The sequence below is a fragment of the Pavona decussata genome, unplaced genomic scaffold (assembly GCF_977016875.1).
Source record: "Pavona decussata unplaced genomic scaffold, jaPavDecu1.1 SCAFFOLD_190, whole genome shotgun sequence".
Classification (NCBI taxonomy): Eukaryota; Metazoa; Cnidaria; class Anthozoa; order Scleractinia; family Agariciidae; genus Pavona; species Pavona decussata.
The window spans coordinates 1,739,746-1,750,000 of record NW_028145599.1 but is presented as its reverse complement, the minus strand read 5'-3'; the positions used below and the strand labels follow the sequence as shown (position 1 = coordinate 1,750,000).

The 10,255-nt window shown below is 37.3% G+C and overlaps 1 long non-coding RNA gene across 1 annotated transcript in view; it reads right to left on the bottom strand.

Moving 5' to 3' along the window:
* LOC146462297 (uncharacterized) overlaps positions 1 to 6,097 on the bottom strand; it is a 9,546-nt gene extending 3,449 nt beyond the window's left edge. Inside the window, exons 1-5 of the long non-coding RNA XR_014857171.1 lie at positions 5,792 to 6,097; positions 3,139 to 3,199; positions 2,985 to 3,011; positions 2,515 to 2,541; positions 903 to 929 (exon numbers count right to left, since the gene is read on the bottom strand). This is a non-coding gene — a long non-coding RNA (uncharacterized LOC146462297). The remainder of the gene's footprint in view (positions 1 to 902; positions 930 to 2,514; positions 2,542 to 2,984; positions 3,012 to 3,138; positions 3,200 to 5,791) is intronic.
* Positions 6,098 to 10,255: the final 4,158 nt, after the last annotated feature.

Below are 10,255 nucleotides of genomic sequence, written 5' to 3'. Positions count from 1 at the left end.
GAAAAATTCAACAGCTTAGACTAATGAGTTGTGCAAAGTTGTGCATGCGAAGTTCTGACTAATGAAACTGCAAAACCTGTACTAATTATCCTGAGAATTATTTTACCCTTGTTCAAAATGTTAGTGTAGGTAGCAGGAATATATATAAGAATATGAAACGGAAAGAAAACAACCAGTATAAATGCAGGCTTTCTCCATGATGGAGAAAGCTATGTATTTATTTTGAACCCTTTTTTGTGCTAAATATCTTTGTTACCAAACTGTTGTTGTATGTTCGCCTTTATCGGGAGAAAAAAGGAATCTAAGGCAACTCTTTTCTACCTTATTGTATCTACTTTCAATGAATTTCAATAAATTGTTAGACAAATAATTGTTCCTTGGTTCTGTCATGTTATATCAAACAAAAAAATTTCGTTTTCTGGATCGAAAATAAATTTGTGTTCAAACACAAGCTTTCGATTGAGTTTATAAAATATCACGTGAGGAAACGTCCCGGTAGATCGCCGTGAGCTCATATCCAACGTCGCGATTCAATGTCGGAGCCTGGCAATGAATTTCAATAGTCTCTCTAATTCTTCTTTTTAAGAATTCTATAATTCTTCGATCTTTCTTCCTCTTCAATTTTTGTAAGGGAGAACGACACCTTCAAAAAAAGAATTGGATTAGAAGAATTTCGATCCTGTAAACGAAACCTTTTTGTTTGCTACTTTAAATTGTGCTATGCATTTTTGTAAAAAAAAAAAAAAAGATAAAAAAATGTTTTTTAAAAAAACGTTATTGGTGATCCAACATGTATGTTTAACTCCCATATTTTTTGCTGAGAGGAATTTTATTTGAGGTACCATAAAGTATCACGAGATACAAAACAACACATTTTTTTACAACACTCAGACATGAATTACCTTTCTGTCCATCGCGTCCATTACGCCCTGTTGTTAGATAAAAAATAACAAGCTGAAAACTTTTAAACATATTAAATTTGCGTAATTTGGAAGTGAAGCACGTTTTCAAGCACCACATATTTAAAACCGTCAACCTTATTTTCATCTGTTTGAAACTCCCCTCACTTTAATTTTCGTTTTTGAAGTCGATTCGACCAAAAATTTTTAGACGAACGGCCTTTGTCCATTGATTTGACATCAATGACTAAAGGCTGGTTTCCATATGATCGCGGATCGCAGATCGCAATAAGGTCTGCGATCGTCTGCGATCATATGGAAACCAGCCTTTAGATAGAACATGGTTCTATCTTCTGCGATCGTCTGCGATCGCGATCGCAGGATCGCAGACGATCGCAGAAGTAGTTTCCATATGATCGCAGACGATTGCAGACCTTATTGCGATCTGCGATCTGCGATTCGCGATCATATGGAAACCTGCCTTAAATGAAGGTATACAAATCTGTATTTCATTTGAACACTAAAAAAAACCCTTACAAGCCTCAATAAATCGCATGTTGCGATAAGTAGATAAACATTGTGTCCTCAGATTTATTACAGTAATTGTAGCTTATGACTGCAAGTAATTGCATTGAGGGTCATTGTTTATAACTCCAGAACAAACAGCTGCAAGTCTTGCAAATTTCACGATCTCGCGACTGGGTTTAGAGCATAGCCAGGGAGAGAAAATGAAAAAATTTCTCCGATCTTATTTCATATTTGTTACCTAATTGCCAAGAAAAGTGGAAGAATTGTTAGCGAATTCTATTTCTGGATGAAAATTGAATATGAGGCTTAGAGATAGGCGCTCTTAAAACTAGAACGTCTATGCTATCAAATTTTCCGTTGTTATTAGTGCAGGCCTCGCGAACGCATTAGTCTAAGATAAATTCCGTCGTTTTAATTGATCCAAACCACAGATATACACTTTTCAGGTACAATGGTATTTTCAGTTTGTTATTTTCATTTTCAACAATTTCTTTGCATTTGCTGTGATAGATGTTCGATGTTATTTGCGAAGCTTAACTTTAGGAATAATCAGTACAATGGACAATAAACAATGAAGATTAAACGAATCTCTGCTGGTGTGATGCGTTTCGTCGCCTTTTTGTACCGGCAGAAGTGTTATCCAAGAAATCTGTCGGTGAGTTGTTCAAAAATTAGATGGGTAGACTTACCCAACTTTTTACGCGCCTCTCCCCACTATATCTGAACGCCTTGGACAGGTTTGCTTATCACAAAATTTTGAATGGTTAATTGTCGAAGGTACCTCGGTTTAACTCTTAACGCCAGGCAGTTCAGTTTTACTTTTTTTGCTCTACGTAACTTTTATTGTTTAGTTTCAACTTCTGTTGTACACCCCAATATCGTTTCATAATTATCACGTTTAGTGACGCCATATAATAACCCTCCTTCTTACTCCTTTTGCTCTGGACCGTAATGGAAAATTTACATGGACGTTCAGCCGTTTTGTAGCCGAGGGCCCATATTCTCATCGCGTACAGAACCCGATTGGTCAATAATAAGAAGTAAATATTTAAAATAAGACGTAATAAAGAGTGACTACAAGAATTACCGTTCTGTCCATTGCGTCCATTATTTCCTGTTTGAGATAATAATAAAATTTTAATCCAATAAAAACAATAATGCTAATAATGATATTAATAAGAATTACTATGATACTAACGATGATGATGATGATGATGATGATGATATGAGGATGACGAAGAATTATGATACCCTATACTTAATCTTTTCCTCTAAGCCGTCTTTACTCATGTTCTTGAAAATTTCCACCCGCTAATATTGTTCAATAATGCACTCGATATTTTTAATATTTAACCTTGTAAAATCTTAAAGAAACTTTTCCTGGAGTGCGTAATAAAATATTTAGAATGAACGTCTTATCAATTTGAAGATCTGTGGATTTAATCTGTGTTCAATATACAAAAATAACAAAATCCAGTGAATCTGTTAACGTACAGAAAAATTTATAAAAACAGTCTTATTTGCAGTACAAGTTTAAGTATGAAACGAAAACATCACCGTTTAATCCATCACGCCCATCTCGTCCTGTGTAATGAAAAAAAGTCGATCATTGTGCCACACAGCCCAAGATTTAGGGAATAGTATTATATATGTGTACGAAGAAAAAACAAGTTGTGAAAACTGATTACACAAAATTTTGAAGGTAACTTACCATCCTTACAGAATTGACCTTGACGCTCACAGCTGCTTTGTTTTGCGCCTGTCACAGAGGCCTACAAAAAAATTAAAAGAAAGTACTGAAAAATAGATTAAGATTACTTCAGGAGAATAAGAATGAAAACTGTTTTCTCAGTTCCAACTAGTGTCAGTGTTCTGTTCACTTCTTAAGAGACATAAAATTGAAGGTTGTTTCCTGGTCCAGAGTTATATATATTTTTAAAATACATAATTTCTTTATTACGGAAAAAGCGAGGCAACTTCCCCTTTTCCCCGCAACAATGTTCCCTGCGCAACATCTTTCCTTTGCTTTACTCTTCATACTATCTGTGTACTATACAAAGTTAACAAAGGCTTCTACGCTCAATGAAAGACCCTTTTCTTTAGACGACAACATGCTTCTTGAGGTGATTGACCAACCCATAGCGTACTAGGGATTATACAGGTTATACTGTGTCAGTGCGTTCTATACATCTAGATATATTTCTTGACCGACCTCAGTCCAAACTTATGAGTCGCAACGTAATGCAAAATTCAAAAGACTGCATCACATTCCGACCTGTCTTTTGATTAGCTTCGAACTAAATTGCGATGCGATCAAATGATAACAAGCTGCCGTGGAAGACTAACGCAGGCTTTTTTTTTCTCGACTCTCCCACCATCTGAACGCCTGTGATAGATTATTCCCAAACTTTTAAGCAAATTATTCATACTATTTACCAGTAACTTTCCCCTTAACTATCAGTTAAAAAATTATTATATAATTGTAAAACTATCTGGTGGCAAAGAATAATAACTAAATAAATAAATCTTATCGCGGAAATTAGAATTGTTAATTGTCGAAGGTGCTTCGGCTTCACTTTTTACGCCATTTTTGTGACGTGTCGCTTTACCTAACTTTCCCCGTTTAGTTTTGGCTTCTGTTGTGCGCTCCAATATCATTTCTTTAAGATTCAGTATAAGTTATTTATATTCAACTTCCTTGTTTAAGTTTGAATTCATCTCCATTTTCAACCCTACCATTAGCTTGTTTCTAGCGCTAGTTGTTTCTGTATTTATCCATACGCTCGTTCTCTCTTTTTCACATGGCTCTGGCGCCAATGACGTAGGTCTGTTTTCCATGCATTTGGCTGTTGCAGGCGCGTAGGAGTGGGGGTTGGAGGGGTTCGAACGAACCCCCTTTGAAGATCAATAATGGCCGAAGAAAAACTTTTAGATAAAGTTCCTGTCGTCGAAATACATCAACCAAAGAAAAATAGAGATATAAACCCGTTCTTTAGGCCTTATGTCTTATCCACAGTAAAAATAAAAATTGTCAAGAACCCTTGGAGATTAATTTCAATGACGTTTCATTTTGCGGTAAAACCGCATCCGCCCAAAAAAGCCATAGGAAAGCATGCTTTGCGATACGTTTTGTTCTCTGAATGCGGCATTGTTCTGAAAGGAGATTCACTTCAAACTTAATAGTTTTAATAAACTATCTATCTATCTATCTCAGTTCAAGCCTTGTTGAGTTTCACGCGCAATTACGTACAAGTTCGTCTGAGAACATTCACTTGTGAATGTGAACGTTCCATAAGGGCAATGCGGAGGTTCAACAACTACATGAGGTGTACCATGGGAGAGAGTAGGCTGCCCGCCCTGGCTCTAATGCATATCAAATATGATATGCCTGTCAATCTTGACGAGATAGTCAATTTGTTCGAAGGCCCACACCCAAGAATGATGCAGTTTACCAGCTTGGTGTATGACTATCAGCGGATCGAATAGCTATCAGAACTTGACAGGGCACGGATTGTACATTGAACTTTCTTGTTTAAGTTGAAACAATTATGCCGACGAAATGATGTATATAGCTTAAAAAGCTGCAGTAAAACAAAATTGTGATTTGCCTAAAATGGGTCTCAAAATGCAGGAAATGAGGTTTCTGGGAACCTAGATTTTCAAAAATTTCCGGGCGAGCATGCCCCCGGACCCCCCTAGTAAGAGCGCCTCCGGCGCTCAGCAAGATTTGGGGCTCTACGAACACCCCTATCGAACCTTAGCTACGCGCCTGTGTTGTGTGAGCCGATCTCGTGGATGGCAAAATTCATCCAAGAGATGTTCAAAATACATCATTTTCAGCGACCCAGTTTTCTAAAGAGGTAAATGTAACCGTAGTAACGGTCAGTTCTGTCAGATCTACAGAACACTAATACAATCATACAAGTCGAACACAAACATTGAATCTAAATTCGACAGCTGTTTTATTTTTATTTCAGTTTTATTCTGATGACCTCGCTAAGTCTTCTTCGAAGTAAGTTTCCTTGAACATTCTTAAAAAGTCACCACTGAATAGGAGTCCATTTGTGGACACTGGTACGTGTGTGTTGTTTGTTATCTCAGACTGTTTCACGAAAGCCTGTATCCCAAGTATCATAGAATTAATAGAACGGGCACTCGCTCGAAGGTGTACAAAAAATTAACAAACTAAATTATTCATCATTTTAGTCACTTACGTTTCACTTATTTGAAAAAACACGGACAAGAAACGGCGCATTTTCATCTCAATGTCAGTTTTTCATTGCCATTTTGGTGTTAAAATGTTGATTAACACCCCAAATTAGAAACAAAACCAGCAGTTAGGTAAAGTTCTAGTGAAAACTTACTTTGTTGTTTGATTTGTTTTTAGAACTTCCCAGAGGACCCAAGACGAAAATCAAACACAGCACGAATAACAAGCGAAATTTTTCCCCGCTTCTTCCTTGACTAACGAACGTTAAATCAACTCACGAAAGAGACGAAATAGCGATCTGTTCTTCACACGGGCAGCAAACAAAATCGTCACGTTGAATCGAACAAGAAAAAACGACTGCAAAATCTGACATAGGGTTATTTGTTAAGATAATCAAGATGGCTCCTGAAAAGCAGCGTTTCCGAACTTGCATAAAAGAAATGATTCAGAAATTAAAGCTGTTCTAGTATTCAACTTCTTTTCATCTATTACAGGAAGAAAGATTGCTGAGAATTTTAAAAGACTGAATAACTGATGGCGTTGAAAGCGGAAATAGAAACACTAAAAACTACTAAATCTGCCAGCCCGAACACAGTTTTCTAGTACATATACGGGTGCCAGTAAACGTTATTTTCAAACCACGTACTTCAACGCGGCAAGCTGTTTAAAACCGTCCAAAAATAATAATGCAGTCGTAAGATTTTCCTTTTTTTTTGTCTCCAGAAAAACTCACAAAATACTGGTAGGGTGACGCTGTAGGCGAGTTACGCTTTTTAGAAAACTGCTGTTTTGTCAAATTTCACGAAATTCTAAGGACCGTTTCCTAAGAAAACAGCTCATTTCCACTAAAACAACCAGTCACAATTTTTTCGTCAAATGTGCATAAGTGGCTTTTCATTGGGTCTTCACAGCAAAGACGAAAAGCATGCAAAAGGTAGGCTCGATTTCCAGCCGCTGTTCGGGAAAAGAGAACAAAGACCGGACTCGAGAGAGCGGCGGAAATCGAGCCTAGCAAAAGGATGAGCTTTCTTTGCTCGGTGATAACAAAAAAGGGTTCACAATCGGGAAACTGAGTTATTTTAAGAACAAAACTCAGCTTTGTGGTCCATTTGAAATAAAATTGAGGAGTCGCTTTATCGACGCCGCATTTGCTTACCACACCCTAGATCAGTAGCCACCTTCGAACAGCCACTACCATCCTTTTACTTGATTTTACGAACGGATTTGCATGTGCAATAAGACCTTTTTGGTTCTCCTTGTTTGAGGCTTCCGATATCGCTGGGCTGCGATATTCGATCGTTTCTGGCGCTGCATGAACAGCAGCTTCACAATACCGATCAAATTCAAGCCGGTTTCAATTCCTTCAGACACCAAAAACATGAACTAATGCGACTAATTACATGCCCACAATTGTTTTCTTTTAGCAGCTAACCTTCTTGTAACCTTTCTACGGAAATATTCGACTTTAATGTGCTGTTCGCCATATTATTCCATATAAAATCCGCCATTACCTGATTGATCCCAAAACAACTGCAGACGCGCGCAAAGCACACCGTTGACCAAGTGATGATTTCCTGACCGGCTTTTTTTTTATTGTTATTAACACAGATTTCGTCTGAAAATGACACTTTTCTGTTAGCAATGTTTCCTTTGATCCAAAGATCATACAGTAGATCGCGCGGGGTCAGCAGCTTTCTCATCTGGCTTGATGATCAGGAGGGACTTTCTCAGAGTTATTGACAGTGTCCAAGTACGTTTTATTATATTATATAAATTGCTTTAGCCGAACGATGAATCGGAAGGTAACGTAAAATTAAATAAAAGATGGTCAGTTTGCAGGATTTTTTTTTTTTTTTTTTTTTTTGGCTCAGTGCTTATGCAGGAATTTAACCCCTGAGACAATATCTAAAAATTACAGCATAATGGTCAAAACTAAACAAAAACAACGAAATTAGTGTCTAAGTAGTATCTATAGTGCTGATAGTAAAATCAGCCTCACACTTAAATAAAAGACTGGTCATCATTTTCAAATAATTTAAATCAAATTTCATGTACTGTCTGATTATTGATTGTTTACTTTTTAACACATTTTAATAACAATTGATTCAAATTTTTTCAAAACTGTTGGCGCCAAGAAATCTTATGAAATGTTTCATAACAAACACTTCAAGTAGTATATAATCTCAATTTACTTAAAATTCAAAAGTCAAATTCATGGCGCGTGTAGTCATTGTGCATCGGTTCAGCTTGTTATCTCAGTATTACTGGTGTCACCTTAATACCTCTACTCTCTATCAGCCGGAAACCTCTCTAAGCCAGACAGTTGGAGTCGGTCCCGACGATGTGCGTCTTTAATAGAAAGGGTTGACCGTACTATATTCAAAGCAAATTTGTCCTACATCCTGATTTTTGCAATAAAAGCTTTAAACATAAATTATTTTAAAACTATGTCGGTTATTGACCGCCTTAATCCTTCAGTAAACAGCAAGTCATTCACAAGATACAAGGTACTTTCGATCACCAGATCACAAAGCACTTTGTGCTGTTTTAATTTGCCTACAGAGCACTTTGTGGTATTGACAATGAGCCACAGAGCATTTTGTGGTGAATAAAGTGAACACTTGCCCTTCAATCTAGATGCTCCTAAAAGCGTTTAGCAGGACTTCTTGAAAATGGCTCAGTTTTTTTAAATTTTGTAACCATAAAGCACTCTGTGGCCCAACGAATAAAACTACAAAGCGCTTTATGGATAAGCAGATATGCTGAAAGCGTTTTACTGACAAAATCGTTTTTCTTCAAAACCAATTGACCTATTACTCGTGATTATTGGGTTTACTACCAGTTACAAACACAAACAAAATACTGAGTTGTAGTAAGGGTAAATTCCAGCCACGACACAAAATGTGGGGTTGGTTTGTTGTTCATACAAAACAAACTTCCACAAAAAAATTTAGATTTTCAAACATTAAAAAGGCCATTTTGGGGCATTCTGGAAGAAATTTTCTTCTGCCATTAAAACACTAAAAGGTATTTTCTATAATAATTCCTTAGTCTCCTTCTGCAAGAATTTTTTTTTTCTTCCGTCTCGGCTTGCAAGAATTTTTTTTTCTGGCATTTTGGCTTTCACGAATTTTTTTTTTGGTATTTTCCTACCCCTCCCCCCCCCCCCCATCACTTTTCTGTCCCTTAAGGAGGCCTGTAAGGGTTTTTCATTGTTGTAATGTTTGTGAAATGATGAATGATTACAAGTGGACAAACTATAAACAGCTTTGTAACTCAGTTGTTGGGCAATACTTTAAAGGAAGTTCTGACATCATTGCGATTGCCATGGCAACAGGTCAGCTCTACAAAAAAAACCTCTACCTACCGTTTTATTGCCTTGTTGGAAAGAACCCTAAATTCTTCAACTTCTTTGGAAATATTACAAAACGTTAATCTAGTAGATTTTGTGCTATTTCAAAAGGGCATTTTTTCACCTACAAACATTTCTACTGGATAAATTTCTCCCAAACATTTCTATTTGAAGTGGTATACTGAATGTGGCATGCATGCAAAAAATCAAGGTAGGTCACCGCGCAAAGTTTCGAGATAAAAACAAATGTTTCCTACAGCTTTTTTTTCCGGTTCGCGCGATTTTACGAAGCATTTCCACTTCCAGTGTTCTGTGCACGCAACTTTTGATTTACATTTTGATTCATTCATCTGACGCGTACACCTTAGTTATTGAGTGGGTGGGTTAGTGCGCGCACGAGGCTTGAAACCCTTTCGAGTCTCCTTAAGTTCTCAACTGCCACCTCCTCGAGGGCAAATACTAATTACATCATCTTGAAACTCATTTGAAGCCATCTTCGAGTGAACTTTTCGGTAAAAACTTTGAAAACCCCTTTAATTCTCTACAAAACCAAGGAAAAACAACCCTCCAGACCAAAAGATAAATTCGGTTCAAATTGCCTCCATCCTGGGCACGGTTGACGGTCAAGTGTCCGGCTTTTACCTGGGAGGGATGTTGAAGATCCCAATTGATCGATGCATTACTTTTTATGGTCAGTTTGACCCTCTTAGCACGGAGTGCCAATACTGTGACCTACACGTGGACATACCTAACACGGTTATGGTACTACTTACGTCAAACATGACACCTGCAGGTAACAAAACCCAATTTACATCAATGTGCGCTTTTTAACCATCTTATTAACACTGGAAATACGGTAATTTTCATTATCATACTTAAAGGCGGTGACACCTTTTGCTGCAGCGCATACGTTCTGAGCATCTCAGGGTGATGTTTCTAAGGATTTTCCTCGTAATACAAAGTGCCACATGCGGCATGTGTTTGTAGCAGTGGTCAGGTAGTTTAAAGTGTCGGACGACTGGTTTGGATGCAGGTTTCTCATTTCTCAATTTTAACGTCTCGAAGATAAAATCGGTCGCCAGTGGTCTCCCTCCTGTCCCACCAATGTAGAACTTTTTGCATAAAGTACATTTTATGCAATGGATAACATTACAAACATCACAGAAGGAAAATACTTTGGCAGAGTAGTGGATTGTGTTTTGAACTTGGCGTTTTCTTATCTGTTACGTACTTAGAATCGCTGTTTAGAAGATACATACGCAGTAA